Source organism: Xyrauchen texanus, chromosome 1, assembly GCF_025860055.1.
Source record: "Xyrauchen texanus isolate HMW12.3.18 chromosome 1, RBS_HiC_50CHRs, whole genome shotgun sequence".
In the NCBI taxonomy this organism is placed as follows: Eukaryota; Metazoa; Chordata; class Actinopteri; order Cypriniformes; family Catostomidae; genus Xyrauchen; species Xyrauchen texanus.
The window spans coordinates 65,375,105-65,393,028 of NC_068276.1; the positions used below are offsets into that span (position 1 = coordinate 65,375,105).

General features: G+C 39.8%; 2 pseudogenes; one reads left to right on the top strand and one right to left on the bottom strand.

The window, feature by feature from the left end:
* The window catches only part of LOC127645966 (Fc receptor-like protein 5), a 58,213-nt pseudogene extending 51,278 nt beyond the window's left edge, over positions 1 to 6,935 (top strand).
* Positions 6,936 to 14,032: 7,097 nt separating this feature from the next.
* Positions 14,033 to 17,924, bottom strand: LOC127645982 (histone H2B type 1-B-like; annotated as a pseudogene).

A 17,924-nucleotide genomic window follows, 5' to 3' on the forward strand; every position in this document is an offset into this window, starting at 1 on the left:
GGGATTATTATAAACAGCCACTTCTATAAACGCATGAAAACTAATCCTGTTCGAATAGTGCTAACGTCTGACGTCCAAATATTTTCTCCTCACACTATAAAAAACACTGGGTTACTTTTTCTACCCAAACGCTGAGTTGAACCTGTTGGGTCATTCATGCGATTTATTTTCTAAATTTTGGGTAGTTTTTGTGTAACCCAACCTCTCGGTTATTGGCTGGGTCATTCTTCCAGAATACACCCCTCCCACCTCAAGTCTCTCCAATGCAACAACACAGCTGCTGGGTAACAACAACTTAGACACTGAGTTATCTGTCGCAGGATTTTCGGCTTCAGAAGTAAACATTTTACAGTGAAAACAAAATGGTGGATATGCAGCTGATTGACTCCCCTCATCAGTTTTGTAAAGTCATCTCTGTAACTGATTTATATTTATGTTGAACATGATTTGGCTGATGTTGTGCTCGTTTGGTGAGGTTTCTTAATCCCCAATTTTGCTCCATTTCATTCAAATCTCAGAAGCTGAAATCCTGACCAGATCTTGATCCACATGATCACTCCTATCCTGGAGTCTTTGCACTGAATCATTCTCAGTTTTCATGTCGATTTGTCACCTATAAGTTTCTACAGGGATTTATCTTGCAGTATTTGTTTGAACTTCATTTCAGCTCAACGTCCCTCAGTGTCTCTGATCATCAGTCCCAGCAGAAGTCAACACTTCTCATCTCACTCTCTCTCTCTGAACTGTGAGCGATCACAATAACTCCACTGGATGGACAGTGAGAAGAAACACAGACAGTGAGAGAATGAAAGATTGTTCATCTACAGGATCTACATGTGAAATCAGCTCCCTTAAAACATCTGACACTGGAGTGTACTGGTGTCAGTCTCAATCTGGAGAACACAGTCCTCATATTAACATCACAGTACATGGTGAGTCTATATAACAGCAGATATAGTGTCATGATACTTAAAACAGATCTGAATATGTGACTTTAAATATGTGCTTAAACTTCTTCCTGCTGTTTCTCCATTTCCTCTGTTGTGTAGATGGTGATGTGATTCTGGAGAGTTCTGTTCATCCTGTGATTGAGGGAGATACTCTGACTCTACACTGTTTACATCGATCTACAAACTCCTCAATCCTCACAGCTGATTTCTATAAAGATGGATCACTCCTCCAGAAACAGACGACAGGAGAGATGAGCATCCCTACTGTCTCAAAGTCACATGAGGGTTTCTACTCCTGTAAACACGGAGAGAGAGGACAGTCACCCGAGAGCTGGATCTCAGTCACAGGTGAGAGTTTATTCCAGTGAGTTATTCTGAGATCTTTGCAATAATAAAATATGAATAAATGTGTCTGTCGTGTTCTCCTGTCTCAGACGGTTCATCTACTGATCCGATGATTTGGGTGGTTGTGGGTCTGAGTCTCGCCGTGTTACTCCTCATCTCACTGATCCTGCTGTGGAGATACAAACACAACAAAGGTTTGTTCATAGTATTGTTTGATCAATCCTAATGTTCACCACCAAATGAAGTCAAACAGAGAAATGTTTTGATAGTGTCACATAGTCTCAGTGTTTCCCTTTTGGCTGAAATCAACAAATCCTTTATTTATAGTTTACTCTGCATATTAAGGGACACAAGAAAGTATTTGAACATGAAATGACACACATTATCTTTAAGAGAAGTTGACATGTGGACACATCATTGATCTTTGTCTCTATCTACTGTAGATCAGCAGTGTATCAACCAACAGACATCAGTTCAGAATCAGAGGACACGACCTGGAGAATCCCCGACAGAAAACTGTCCTCTACAGTCTGGTCAGACTCAATAACACATTATTCAAGTGTTTCCCTGTAACAGCTGTGTGTGGATCTGTAATCCTCAAACACATGTTTGATGGTTAACTTGTTAAGTTTCCTGTGATCAGGGGCATCAGCAGATGAGGTCACATATTCAGAGGTCACTATTACAAACAAGATATCTGTGGATAAAGGTAAAATAAATCCTCTTTACTACACCTGTTAAGAAATAACATTTATTAAGCAAAAACATCAAGCATCGCTGTATTTCAATACAGGTAACTCAAGAGAAACAACATGATCCTCCAATGAGGATAAATACACACCGCACACACACACTGTCAGTTTTGTTTCATATTAAACTGTTATTTATCAATACTTTTCCTCAGTGAATAGATTATAATTATATTTATAATATCAATTTCTCTCACTTCATCCACCATCTTGAATTATTTTCCCAACAAGCTCATCACGGTGCATTCTGGGATCACCTACCCGGGGAAGGATACATATGATGATACCTTAGAAATTGGGCAAAACAAGATATTTTAAGAGGCAGCATAATTGAAAGAGGTATTAGGGAGTCCAGCAGGGGGCGCTCACCCTCTGGTCTGTGTGTGTGTCCCAATGCCATAGTATAATGACAGGTGCACTATACTGTAAAAAGGCACCATCTATCCGATGAGATGTTAAACCGAGGTTCTGACTCTCTGTGGTCATTAAAAATCCCAGAACACTTCCTCGTGGCCCACGGAGACCGTCGGCTCGGGGCGGAGTTGTGCCACGGCTGGGCGTGTGGAAGCGGGAGATCCGGTTCCAGGGCGCTGTACCTGCTAAAGAGCACTGATGAGAACACTTCTCATAAAGAGTAGGGGTGTAATCTCGGTGTCCTGGCCAAATTCCCCCTATTGGCCCTTCTCAATCATGGCCTCATAATAATCCCCATCCATTAATTGTCTCTATAACTCTGTTCTCTCCTCCAATAGCTGGTGTGTTTTGGGTGTACTGGTGCACTATGGCTGCCGTCACATGATCCAGGTGGATTCTGCACACTAGTGGTGTTTGAGGAGATTCCCCCTATACTATGTAAAGCGCTTTGAGTGCCTAGACAAACACTATACAAGTGTAAGGAATAATAATAATAATAATTAAGATACCTATAATTTAAAACAGCTTTCGAGTCGTGAGCGCGCCTATGATTAAAATGTTGCCTCTGCAGGACGATCACTGTGTTTTGGGACAGCTCCTTCTGTATATCAGTGTTTAACAAGTTGTTTGGCTTGGATTTTAATAAGCCGATCTAATAGCTCTAAAGACATCATTTATAATCAGAAAATATTGGGGAGCAAAATAACATGATAAAGAGATTGAGTTCACATATTAAAGGTTTTCATTGTAACGATCAAACAACAGAACAACAACAGTAATGTTTGAGAACGGTCAAAACTGATATTTTCTGTTATTTTCTTTGTTAGATGCTGGAAAAAGAGATGTTTTAATTGAGATGAAAACTGAGGACAATCAAAGAGGTAAGTCAGAAAAATCACTTTAATATTATAATTTAATATCACATACAGGATATAAAGAATATTGTTTTGAGTGTGTCAGGTTTTGGATCTGCTGTATCCTCTTAATAGTATCATAGATTATGAATTATTATTGATCTGGAGTAAGATGTTGTTTATGACTCTGTTGTTCACTATCAGGGAAAAGCAGTGAGTGTGAAGACACTGTTTACTCTGATCTGAAGCAGAACACAGACAGAGGTGAGAGAAACACACATATATCATCATTCAAAAGTCACAATTACAGTTCAAATGATCAAATGTGCCAAATACAGCTGAAGCTTTTTACTTTATTATTATTATTCATTTGTGTCTTTTAGGTGGCAGTGCTGGAGTCGATGCAACTTATGCTCAAGTTTTTAATCACCGAAAGAAAAAAACCTGCAAGAATTGATCAAGTTTATTTTAAAATACACACATTTACATGTAGAAGAAACGCTGAAATCAATCAATGATCAGATCATTCATTAAAAAGACACCTGACAAGACAAAACTGGATTTCCATGAGATTTTGAGATGTTTTTTATCCAGTCTTGACGTCAACATGTAATGAGAGAATGCCGTTAAATGCCTTTACATGCAAAAGTTCTGATCATGTTTCTTGTATTTTGTGTCAGGAAGTTTGTACACAAACCTTCTGCTTTTATAATGCGCTTATTTTAAATGTGTGTTTAATAGTGCAACATTTATTGTAATTGGGACACTTTCTTGTTTAAGTTCAGAATTTGCTCTTTCATGTAAATTGTAAAATAACTCTTACATTATAAACCTGCGTATGTGTGTTTCTATAATGTCAGTGTAACTATATTCATCTTTAAATTAATTAATTACATTTTCTGTCTGTTCTGCAGCGCCTCAAAGTTACAAGAATCACTTTAACTTTAATATCAGTAATATTTTAGTTAAGAATGACATCATTGTGCAATTGTATCATGTAGAGCCTTTATTGTCCAGAAGATGGCGTCAATGTATCAGCTTTGATATTAATACTGAAAAGTTTCTGAACTGCTTTAAACTGTTTATGAAAATTTAAATATACAGAACTGTGTAAAAGTGTGGCTTTTTCAAAAATAATGTAATAAATAGATTTTATTTATCAATTGACTTCATACAAAGTGCAGTAAACATAAAAAAGCTAAATCAATATTTGGTGTGACCATCCTTTGCCTTTAAAACTACACAAATTCTCCTAAATACACTTGCACAAAGTTTCTCTTGCACAATGAGATTCATCTGACTGCAGTTTTTATTCCTCTATGCTAATTTATAAAGGAGTCGACGCGTCCTCTGATTGCGTGTCTTCATGGATCAAACCCACTAAATAATTTAATTGGTCAGCTCTTAGATTGACGGGCGTAAAGAGCCAATCAAAATCTTTGAAATGAAAGTCCCGCCCATCGACTCGTATTTGAAACGGACACGAAGATTCACTTTCCTTTCTTCTATCACTCATTTATTTAGTTAGTGTGAGAAGATGTGACTCTTAATAGAGCGTTTAGTTTCTCCAGAATAAAGTTGTTTATCCTCTGAATCCGTTCAGAGTTCCTCTCTGTCGTTTCAGCGCGTACACAACGTACATGACAGTGACGTCTTTCTCTTGACGTGTCAGTGTAGGTGACGTCATCACGCATAACGTTCTACAGAAACAGTAGGCTTGTTTGAGATGAGCAAAATCTGCGCAGAACCGATCACCGGTGATCAGCACGTAATGCATGCCGGTTAGAAATGTGTCCGAGTATGGCAAGCCCTTTTAACATTTAAAAGCTAGATTGGATGTGTGTTGCAGATATCTGTAATTCAGTTTTGCCTAGTCAAAAAGAACATTTCAGATATCCGAAACTACATTCTTCCTATCCATAATTGTCATTTCAGATATCCACAAAGACATTCTTCCTAGGACAAATGACGTCACTTTTGCCATTCATTTGTATGGGGTTTATCATTACAGATATCTACAATTCAGTTGCAGATATCCACTATGTGAATTATGGATATCTGCAACTGAGTTGTAGATATCTGTAATTCCAGTTTGTGATATCTACAATTTGATTCTGACTAGTCATAAACTCCAGTTCAAGATATCTTTAATTCACCTCAATTCAAGATATCTACATGTTCCTTTTCAGATATCTTAAATTAAGTTTTGACTAGGCTGAAATTATGTTGTAGATATCTGTAACTGGAATTATGACTAGTCAAAATAACGTTGTAGATATCTCAAACTGGAGTTAGGGATAGTCATAATTTAATTGTAGATATCTATTATCAATTTATAGATATCTTGAAATGAATTTTGATTAGAGATATCTAAAATTTGAGATATCTGTAACTTTCATTCTGCCTAGTCAAAATGTAATTACAGATATCTCTATCTGTAGATTCGACTGGTCACAGTTACGTTACAGATATCTTGAATGACAATTCCAACTATCCAAAATGTAATTACGACTAGTCAGAAAGACGTTGTTGATATCTACAATGTTAATTCCGGATAGTCAAACTTTGCTTTTAAATGTTAAAAGGGCTTGCCATATCCGAGAGCGGTCCGCCTTGCTCTGATGTCATGCTGACGTATGTCAAATAACTCTCGCGAGCGCAAGGCGCACGTGTCGGATTCTGCAGTCGCGCGCAGTTGCTCTCCACCGACTGCGCTGATCAAAAGCATGATGACGACTTGCTGACGACACAGCTTAATGCTCATTGGCTGCGATTGTCAGCTGATATTTTTTTTCCCTTAATTCTAAGAAGTCCATTACCTATAGCCTAATACTATTTACTTTTTTATAGTACTTTATTAGTAATTAGTACATGTGCTTTATTTACCCTTTTATTTTTATTTTCTTGGTTTGAAGTCCTGTTTGTTGTAATTTTCTCTTTATTGTATTGTATGCTTATGTTAATTTTGTACATTGACATTTTTGTACCACATTATTCCATTAAATAAATTAGTCAATCCATCAATACTACTCTGTCTCAGTGTCCCCCTCCACATCCAGCATCTCTGTCTCAGTGTCCCCTTCCTGTTACTACTCTGTCTCAGTGTCCCCCTCCTGTTACTACTCTGTCTCAGTGTCCCCCTCCATGTCCAGCATCTGTCTCAGTGTCCCCCTCCATGTCCAGCATCTCTGTCTCAGTGTCCCCCTCCTGTTACTACGCTGTCTCAGTGTCCCCCTCCATGTCCAGCATCTGTCTCAGTGTCCCCCTCCACGTCCAGCATCTCGGTCTCAGTGTCCCCCTCCTGTTACTACTCTGTCTCAGTGTCCCACTCCACGTCCAGCATCTCTGTCTCAGTGTCCCCCTCCTGTTACTACTCTGTCTCAGTGTCCCCCTCCACGTCCAGCATCTCTGTCTCAGTGTCCCCCTCCTGTTACTACTCTGTCTCAGTGTCCCCCTCCACGTCCAGCATCTCTGTCTCAGTGTCCCCCTCCTGTTACTACTCTGTCTCAGTGTCCCCCTCCTGTTACTACTCTGTCTCAGTGTCCCCCTCCTGTTACTACTCTGTCTCAGTGTCCCAATCCAGTGATTACTCATCCAGCATCCCTTGTCGAGTGCCCTGTTGAAATAAGGAAAATAAATCTCACACAACAATCCTCACAAACACAAAATCTTCAATCCCCTTCCATGCAGTCAGAATGTCAAGAAACCCAACAAGGTATGCACAGTTTCAAAATATCCAATATATATATAAAGTTTATCTCTCACAATTATAAACTGCTGTTTTCATAGACTTCACACACAGGACCACACTGCTGCTGCTTGACCTCACACAAATGTATCTGCATTTGTACTATAGAAATAAAATTGCATTCTACAAAAAGCTTGAGCAAGTTTTCAAAGAAAAAGGTTACAACATCAGCAATGAAAAATTGCGAAAAAAAAACTTGGCAACATGATAACTACCTACAAAAGGTCAAAAGACCGGTGTCGGTCAACAGGAGAGGGAAAAGTTACATGGGAGTATTACAAGGTTGGGGTGCTTTTTGTATCGAAATTACTGCAGAATCACTGGGTTTATATTTAAAATAATTTCTAAAGCATCTCTATTTACATTGTTTTACATGTTTTCTCAAAGGAAATGGAAGACTTATTTGGGAAATGTGGAGTTGGGAGTGCACCATCAGGCACAATGTGCTCAACTCCTCTGTTCAACACTACCTCATCCCAGACTACAGTGCCGAAGTCCTCAACTGCACAGGCCACAAGCTCCCAAGAACAGCCTCTCCCAGAAGAGCAACCAGGTCCCTCCACTGCTATGCCCTCCACAGAAATACACAGAAGGAGACAAACAAGATCCACATTCTGTGAAGTTTTTGAAGCACATTCAGAGAGGAGAACAGCTGCTCTAGAGTCACTAGTGCGGCCTGACTTAGAGAGCCGAAGAAGGCTTAAAGAGAGGCGGAGAAGGGTGTTTGAAAAAAAATCTCTTACCTGCCTTTTTAAATAATTTAAGAAATGATAATCGATCTATTAAAAAATAAAGTTTAACTATATAGTCAATTCCCATGTGTATCGCATCATTTTTATTGCTCATCACATCATTATTACAGAGAAAACAACACAAAACATTCCTCCCTAGACAGGGGACAGTGGTTGACTGGCAGAATACTATGTCAATCATTTGATATTAAGTGCTTAATATCATCCTGTACAATCCCATCCACCAGCTCAAAAAACAGTAAAATAAAAAAAAGCTTTGTTCTTAAGATAAGTTTAAGGCAAGTGTTGAAGGTAGAACAAGTCAATGTGCTGTTCACAGGCTGCCACAGATTGCATCTCTATGATGTGATGCATTATTGTGAATGTGGGTATGGGCCATCCTCCATATCATCTGCCTGCAGATCCTCCTCAATGTGGTCATTGGATTTCAGGCAGATGTTATGAAGAATGCAACAGGCTGTGACTGCGGAAGAGATGTTCTTCACTTTTTTCATGTGCAGACATCGGAGTCTCCTGAATTTTGATTTTAAAATTCCAAATGCATGCTCAATGACTACACGAGCAGAATTCAGTTTCCTATTGAACCATCTCTGCCTGACAGTCAAGTGGCCATTGTGTCTGTATGGCTTCATTAGCTGAAGCAAAAGAGGGTATGCAGAATCTCCAATTATATGCATGCCCTCAGGAACCAGGGAATGTGGATCTTCCTCAAGAAGTCGGCCTACCTCTGACAAACGAAATGCCCTTGAATCATGCCAGCTACCAGGGTGACCCACACTGACATGACAGAACCGCCGCTGACTGTCACAGAATCTGTAAGTATAACAGAATAGAACCGTTTCCTATTGATATAGGCCACAGGATTCTCACAGTGTGGTTTTACCATTGGAATGTGGCATCCATCAACTGCACAGACAGTTTTAGGAAACCCAGCTGTTTCGAATTCTAACTGGGATGTATGCAGGGCTTGTCCTCTGGGCCAGGAGATGTAATGTGACAAATGCGTTATTACAAGAGAACAGAAATCATGCAGGTGTGTTGAAACTGTAGATTTGGTTATGTTAAATCTGTCTGCCACTCCTCTATAGGACTCTTGGTTGGAAAGAGTCCATAGAGAGGCAAGTCTACTGTTTGTCAGCGGCACGTTAGTCTGCTGTGTATTCATGTAGAAAAGACCAAGTGTATTTATAAGATCCTGCATTAGGAAGAGAAAAAATAGTTATCATATAATATAAACATGGACACATGAATACATCTCACACATGACAGCACAAGAGCTGAAACTACCCAGGGCTTAAGCCAAAAATTTAATGACTGTACATTTTCACAAACTATGTCCCCTTAGTACATTTCTGTGTTGTTCTTTGTTATTGACAATTTTATGTATTTTCATAGCATGATATTCTATCCCGCTATTTTATATAGTTCTTTGTACATGCTGTTTTTTGTTTGCTTGGGGGGAAAAAACTAAATGGTCAAGCTAAAATTTATTTCAAATTTGATATTGAAAAAAAAATGTGTTACACTGTACAGCATATTCCTAACAGGATGTATTTCTTGCTTCTCACACCATGTAGGCCTACATACCTCCACATGCCCTCTAGAAAGTCTGAAATTACTTTGAAACTCAGAAGGACTGTACAAATGGACCACATTCTCAACAAAGTGAGCAATTTTAGGGACATTCCTGGGAGAGAGAAAACATTTTTATGACCTCTCTCTCTCTCTCTCTCTCTCAAAAGCAACTTGCTATTGGCTTCAATTACGTTTTAATAAAATACTTAAACCTTCTTTTTATTTGGTGCTGAATTATTTGCAGTCTGGGCTGTTTATTTTTTACACGACATAAGTTTCATTAGATGCAAGTTGCAACATACCACTCTAGACCAGATATATGTGAGTCATTCCACGAAACCGGTACGATTTGGACTTACACATTTTTTGATTTTTTACCAATATACAGTGAGGAAAATAAGTATTTGAACACCCTGCTATTTTGCAAGTTCTCCCACTTGGAAATCATGGAGGGGTCTGAAATTGTCATCGTAGGTGCATGTCCACTGTGAGAGACATAATCTAAAAAAAAAATCCAGAAATCACAATGTATGATTTTTTAACTATTTATTTGTATGATACAGCTGCAAATAAGTATTTGAACACCTGAGAAAATCAATGTTAATATTTGGTACAGTAGCCTTTGTTTGCAATTACAGAGGTCAAACGTTTCCTGTAGTTTTTCACCAGGTTTGCACACACTGCAGGAGGGATTTTGGCCCACTCCTCCACACAGATCTTCTCTAGATCAGTCAGGTTTCTGGGCTGTCGCTGAGAAACACGGAGTTTGAGCTCCCTCCAAAGATTCTCTATTGGGTTTAGGTCTGGAGACTGGCTAGGCCACGCCAGAACCTTGATATGCTTCTTACAGAGCCACTCCTTGGTTAACCTGGCTGTGTGCTTTGGGTCATTGTCATGTTGGAAGACCCAGCCTCGACCCATCTTCAATGCTCTAACTGAGGGAAGGAGGTTGTTCCCCAAAATCTCGCAATACATCCTCTCCTTAATACAGTGCAGTCGCCCTGTCCCATGTGCAGAAAAACACCCCCAAAGCATGATGCTACCACCCCCATGCTTCACAGTAGGGATGGTGTTCTTGGGATGGTACTCATCATTCTTCTTCCTCCAAACACGGTTAGTGGAATTATGACCAAAAAGTTCTATTTTGGTCTCATCTGACCACATGACTTTCTCCCATGACTCCTCTGGATCATCCAAATGGTCATTGGCAAACTTAAGACGGGCCTTGACATGTGCTGGTTTAAGCAGGGGAACCTTCCGTGCCATGCATGATTTCAAACCATGACGTCTTAGTGTATTACCAACAGTAACCTTGGAAACGGTGGTCCCAGCTCCTTTCGTGTAGTTCTGGGCTGATTTCTCACCTTTCTTAGGATCATTGAGACCCCACGAGGTGAGATCTTGCACGGAGCCCCAGTCCGAGGGAGATTGACAGTCATGTTTAGCTTCTTCCATTTTCTAATGATTGCTCCAACAGTGGACCTTTTTTCACCAAGCTGCTTGGCAATTTCCCCGTAGCCCTTTCCAGCCTTGTGGAGGTGTACAATTTTGTCTCTAGTGTCTTTGGACAGCTCTTTGGTCTTGGCCATGTCAGTAGTTGGATTCTTACTGATTGTATGGGGTGGACAGGTGTCTTTATGCAGCTAACGACCTCAAACAGGTGCATCTAATTTAGGATAATAAATGGCGTGGAGGTGGACATTTTAAAGGCAGACTAACAGGTCTTTGAGGGTCAGAATTCTAGCTGATAGACAGGTGTTCAAATACTTATTTGCAGCTGTATCATACAAATAAATAGTTAAAAAATCATACATTGTGATTTCTGGATATTTTTTTTTAGATTGTCTCTCACAGTGGACATGCACCTACGATGACAATATCAGACCCCTCCATGATTTCTAAGTGGGAGAACTTGCAAAATAGCAGGGTGTTCAAATACTTATTTTCCTCACTGTATATTACATTTCTGAACACCCCACAACATTAATGACATATTTAACTTCCAGAAAAACATATTTTCCCACCTCAGGCATAAAATCCCTATTATTATTGGTTATTATTTTAAGATATGGGCACTATTAGTCTTCAACCCCGTTATGGACAATATATGAACTCTTTGAATGTGATTATAAAATGTATTTGTAATGAAATCAACATTTTCCTATTAATCAGATGTCCCTCACACTAATTTAGTAATTGCAAATATAAAAGTTACATAAAATCTCACACTTTTGCTATACTAAAGCCTGAAATGGGCACTTTTTGTGACAGCAACCTCATAATTTTTTATCAAAGATGTGGCTAAACTTCAGAATTTGAACTAAAATCAGTATTCTTATGATTGCTCTAAACATTCTAGACTAAGTTCAACAAACATTAAATTACTTTTTAATAAACGTAAAAATAGAATTAATAAAAACGTACGTGTAACAGGGTTGAGACTAGGGTAACGGGGTTGAAGATGGTAACGGGGTTGAAGAGACAAATACAGCTTAACATATAAATAGTTGTTTTTTACTCAAATTGACTGTAATATTTTCTATAAACACTGTATTTCATTATGTAACAAAGAAAGACAACAAATATAAATTGCAATTATACTGAGTTTTATTAACCCAACTGCAGGAAAACAATAACATAGTATACATTAGAACGGACTGAATAGGTCCTCAAAATAAAACATAACTTTTGCTTTTTTGATGTCTGTGTGTGAGCGTGTGTTTGTGTTTGTGCGTGTATGCGTGGCATTCAAAGTCTGGCCCACACCTCTTTCAAGATCTCCACATGGCGCTTTGTCACAGGCTTTGGGGGTGGAATGATTTCAAGGACGTCATCAAACAGGTACCAGAGGATATCATCCCGAGCCGGCCAGAAGAATCGGTTTGGCCCAACACGATGCATACATTTCACTTGGACATGCGTTTCATCTGTGCTAAGGATGATGCCTGGATACAGCTCTTGATCATATCTGAGCATGCACCACTGCCCAAGCAGCTCTGGACTTCCCCACTGGATTTCCTTTTCTGGCTGTGGCTGTGGATTCCGTTCACTGGCTGGCTGTGGCACAGGCACAGCAGTTGGTACCTTCCAGCCAAAACTGAAACACTGTGTGTTGAAGCACTTGCAGTTAAACTGCTTCTGTGTTGTGCACATGCAGCTGACATCACGGTGTATCAGTTCTCCTGGAGCCAGAGTAATCACCTGGTGGATTCTCATTGTTCCCGGGACTGCTGGTATTTGCTGCGGCATTTTCTCCATTGCGCTCTCAACATCCTCACTCTTCACAAAGAACAGTTTCACTGTTGTGTTTGTCTCGGTCAAGGCCTTGAACAGCTCGTGTGCATCCGGGATATCACGTCCCTTTGCCACCATCATGTCAGCGGTTCTTTTTAAGGCTCCCCCGACACCATCCAGGGCTCCTTTACAGAGACAAGTTCAACTTTATTCAAATGAAGAGCGACTGACGGAAGCGACAGCCAATAGGAGAGAAGACGGGAGAGCTCAGATCCTTCTCTCTCTCTCTCAGCTCCTGCAGTATCGGAAAGATGGATGAAAGGCTAATTCTTGCTGTTAGAAATTTTCCAGTGCTCTATGATATGTCTCTTCCCACGTACAAGGACATTTTTAAGAAAAATACTGCGTGGAAAGGTGTATCAGAGATCGCAGGGATTTTATGGACCCCGACAGACCGGCATTTGCTGCTATGGCAAACAGCAGGCCTTGTTTCTCATTCATCTTTGATATAAAGCATTTTATGTACTGATTCCATTTATATTTAGACTTTTCCCTCCAAAATGTTTGTTTTTAGTGGCAAGAAAAGAGATTCGCTGTCAACAGCAATGGAATGGCATCCGTGAATGTCATTTATAAACGTTACTAGGCAACCAGTAGTGGGAACGCCCACTAGCGACTTCACCGCCAGACACTGGCGACCTGCAGCGACAGTGTGTACGCACCTTAAGTCACAATTTACAAACTACTAAATATTTGCGCCATTAATCTTAGGTAGGACCCTATAAACTAAATATTTACGGAGGCATCGGGGAGTAAGTGATGAAATAAAAAAGCAGACTCATTTAATAACATCAATGAACTCATGTTTTGACATTAGCCATCAAGGAGCTTCTGTAATAATTTCGCTATCTAGGAAGCGATTTCTACATTACTAGATATTTTATAATTGAATAAGCGACATTTTTCTCCATTCTGATGGTTGATGTGAACATTAACTGAAGCTCCTGACCTGTATCTGCATGATTTATACATTACACTGCTGCCACATGATTGGATATTGCATGAATAAGTGGGTATACAGGTGTTCTTAATGAAGTGATCATGAGTGTAAAATAGTTGATTTATATGAGTTTATTGTTTTATGATTATTGATCAGCGGTGGAGGACTTTTGAGTTCATACATGTGGAAGAATATTTCAAATAATGGTCTGGATTCAATGAAGCTCGAACAGAACGGTGTTTTTATCTGATTTACTCATTGTGAGATTGAGGGGGTTTAGATTTGGGCAGTAATTGGGATGGATGGATCTGAAGCGCTGCAGACAGTCGGTCAGAACTGTGTGTGATATTTATTTGAAGAGAATCACCAGTTTCCAAGTTCAGTGAGTTTACTGAAGATCACTTTGTTGGGCAAACATGTGCGGATCTGAAAGACATGAACACATTAAATAAACCAGTAACACATTCTTATTTCACAACATAAATACACAATTGAATAAATAACAAACCTTTTATGTCTACATTGACAGAACAAAAGGTATAAAGCAGTTAAATGACACTGTTGGGTGATTTATTCTTCATAAGCACACAAGGTGGAGCCACTAAATCATGAATATCTGAACACCAGCAGATGTGAACATTATAACTGACCATTGCTAAATGACACAATCTTCAACACAACACCTCGGATTGCATTAATCACTAATAAATAATAGTGTGCAATACAGATGACCGTCATTTCACTTTCTGTAAAGATCCAAACTCTTCAAACGAGAACATGTGTGACTCTTAAAAGAGTGTTTGTGTTAATGGAGGACACAGATGTTATTGGACTTGGAGCTGGTGTATTTGGTGCTTTGTGCCTCAGACACGGCGTGTTTGTGCAGTTCAGCGGGCAGCAGCAGACGCACGGCGGTCTGGATCTCTCTCGATGTGATGGTGGAGCTTGTTGTAGTGAGCGAGACGAGACGCTTCACCGCCGATGCGCTCCAAGATGTCGTTGACGAAAGAGTTCATGATTCCCATCGCCTTGGAGGAGATCCCGGTGTCGGGATCAACCTGCTTCAGGACTTTATACATGTAGATCGCGAAACTCTCCTTCCTGGACCTCTAAATGCTCCAGTATATTTTCACACTGGAGACAAACAATAAACAATCATCACGGAAATTCACGATTGATTTCATTGGACACATTCAGTATTCTCGAACTTTAGAACAGCCAATCAGGGGCTTCTAAATGTTGATCCCGCCCATTGCCTCGTGATTGACAACTACCATCACCAACATGATTCAGTTCCTTTATTCCTTTTAACTTCCTCTTATCATTTTATGTTTTATTCCGATTTAGAAAATTAACGTTCAATATTTGTCAAATGTACAACAGATCAGAAGACTCGTTGACAATGAAATGATCCGTCAGTGGGATTGAAGTGACTCTTAAAATAGTCTCCGGGGTTGATGTGGGTGACGTCACTGTGGAGTTAAGCACGTTCTCCGCGAATCCGGCGTGCCAGCTGAATGTCTTTGGGCATGATGGTGACCCACTTGGCATGGATGGCACACAAGTTGGTGTCCTCGAACAGACCAACCGAATAAGCCTCTCTGCGGCTTTAGTAACAAGCTTCTTCCTCGGGGCTTTTCCTCCGGTGGATTTACGAGCGGTTTGTTTAATTCTTGCCATGACTTCAACAATCTCTTCTCTGTTCTTCACAGGAAATGCAGATGAGCGCAGTGTTGCCAACTAGTTTCAATGGAAAGTCGCTAAATGTCACTACCCAGATAGTAATTGAAACTATGTTAAATCAACATCCCGCTGTCAACGAGAAAGTCATTGAACCAACGTCGAACTCTGATGTTGATTCTTCATCATGTTGCACCCTCTATTATCATTGGAACAACGTTTAAATCATACCTAGAGATCAACAGAATTTCAATGGTATTTCAATTACAATGGATATTGAAACAATGTTGAAATCCCAGCATATCAACAAAACTTCAATGGTGTTTTAGTATACCACAGGTTTAATCCGAAGGTCTGTAATTTTAATATAATATTAAAAACATTATTATTAGGCTATAATCCGGCTTTATCGACAGCCAGGATGGGCTAGCAAAATATAGAAAATAGAAACTATACCTTTAGGCTATAACCTAGACTAGCACAAATGACACCCCATGCATTCAAATTAAACAATAATTTTTATTGTGTTATTTCATTTTTTCTTTTAACATGCAAACTCCTGCATCTGTCTTCCAGCTGCTCCCGCTCGGTCTGGGGCGTAGCGCAGCCACTTCTGCACAGCTTGTGCGAAGTCATAGGCGTTTGCCGTTGTGAGACGTTGAGTCAAGGCATCTAGAATACAAGTAAAAGTATGCTACTGTGATTTAGTCAATGATTTGTTCATTCAAGCTGTCGTCAAGGATTGGGAGTAGAACATGGCATGAACACAGTACACATAGGAAAGTCAAATACACACACACACACACACACACACACACACACACAATACACACACAGGGGTGGACGCAGCCACCCACACACGAAGGGTCACACACGGGGTAGAATTAAAAGGGTAATCACGCTACACTAAAACACGTACATAAACAGTAAATAAGGCATAACACACACGAAACAACCCCAAAGTCCTCCCAGAATCCCAGCATGCATCAGCGTCAGAGCCGTAGTGCATAGGCACCGACGTTACAGTACATTTCAGTTTAACATTAGCCTATGCCTGTGAATGATATAGGCTAAACTTGATAACCTAGCCATGCAGCCTATAAATGTAGAAAAAAGTGTGTGTGTGGCATAGCTATCCTTCCCTCAAAACGCCTCACACCCAAGTCTTAATAGCCCAATTGACTTGACTAATTTAATTTGTCGCGCCCATGTATTTTCCGCTCATGCCCTTCAGCTGGACAAATGAATCTCTCTGAATCACGTTTCAGGTGTGATCACTCTTTGATTGGCGCGAAATTTAACAGTCACGTATGTGCTGGATGCTGGTCCGATATTTTTCCACTCTGGTCTGAAGAGTCACTGAGGTAATTTGTGGCAGCAGGGACACCACAACAAACTTCACATCTGGAAACATTAACTGGTAAGTCGAAGGCAACGTCCAATAGGCTAGGTGAATGTGGCCGTTTTTAACATCAATTTGGAAAAGTCTGTCAATAGCCTATTTTAGGATGAAATTATTTGACAAACACGTAGCCTAGGCTACAGTTTTATGACATACAGTAGGCTAAGGCTCAAATTTGTGTGGAGTGCTTCTCCCTTCTCACCAGAGGGAGAAAAATCTTTTCTTCTGTAGGCCTGATGTGTCTAGTGTTACAGAATTTAGAGAAATAGCCTAGCTGAGGTAGACATCCGCCTGCCAGATGTGATCCGCCCTCAGGTGTGATCCTGCCAGATGTGATTCGGCCTTTCTTCAGACGAACTCTTTTACAGTCTATGGACGAACTACTAGCGAATTGGCTGAATAGGAGCAAGCTTCACTCATTCCCATTTTTGTTTCAAGGTTCAACGCACATCGGTGTTCAGTCAAACTAGGCTACTTGTCAAATATAGACAAAATGGAAAAAATAATAAGCTAAATTAATAATAAATTTCATGATACATAGTCCAATTGGTAGTAAATTGAATAGGATGGGACAGAAGTGTGAAGCTTGAGTTTATTTACTCAATTGAGGGCATACTGTTTTACTGAATGCACTGCATTCATACTTAAGCAGAATGACTTACCAAACATGCATTTGCAGAGAGCCATTTCTTTAAAGGACCGCTTCTGTTTGCCCACATCCTTATTTTTCTTGCCTGCCCAGTTTAGGCCTGAGGCCAGCTCATTGGTCATGCTGTATGCCAGCATGCTCGGACCCTGATCTCCAGGGTGGTCCCCCAATAACGGTGAAGCGGGCCACCTATCAAAATAAAAAAGTAACTATTTTCAGTTTAAAAACTAAACAATTTTAAAAAGCACTTTTTCAAAGATAATGTAATGTTGCTCTATGTAGGTTTGTCAATTGTCAAGTCTGAATTTAACTGAGATTGATAAAGATGTGCTAAAATATCAGACGTTGTTGACTGGGACATTTTAAAGTAATATTTGTTTCTATCCTCATCTGGGAAGAGCTTAAACACAGATAGTTTAACAGATTTGTTAAACAGTTTAACAAAATTGGGCAGATCAGTGAAGGTCAATCAGAAGAATGATGTGACCACTATTTAATCATTAAATAATTACCATTGCCTTCCTAGTCTCCTGGGATTGGAGTATCACCTCTGCGTTCTCCAGCTCCTCCAT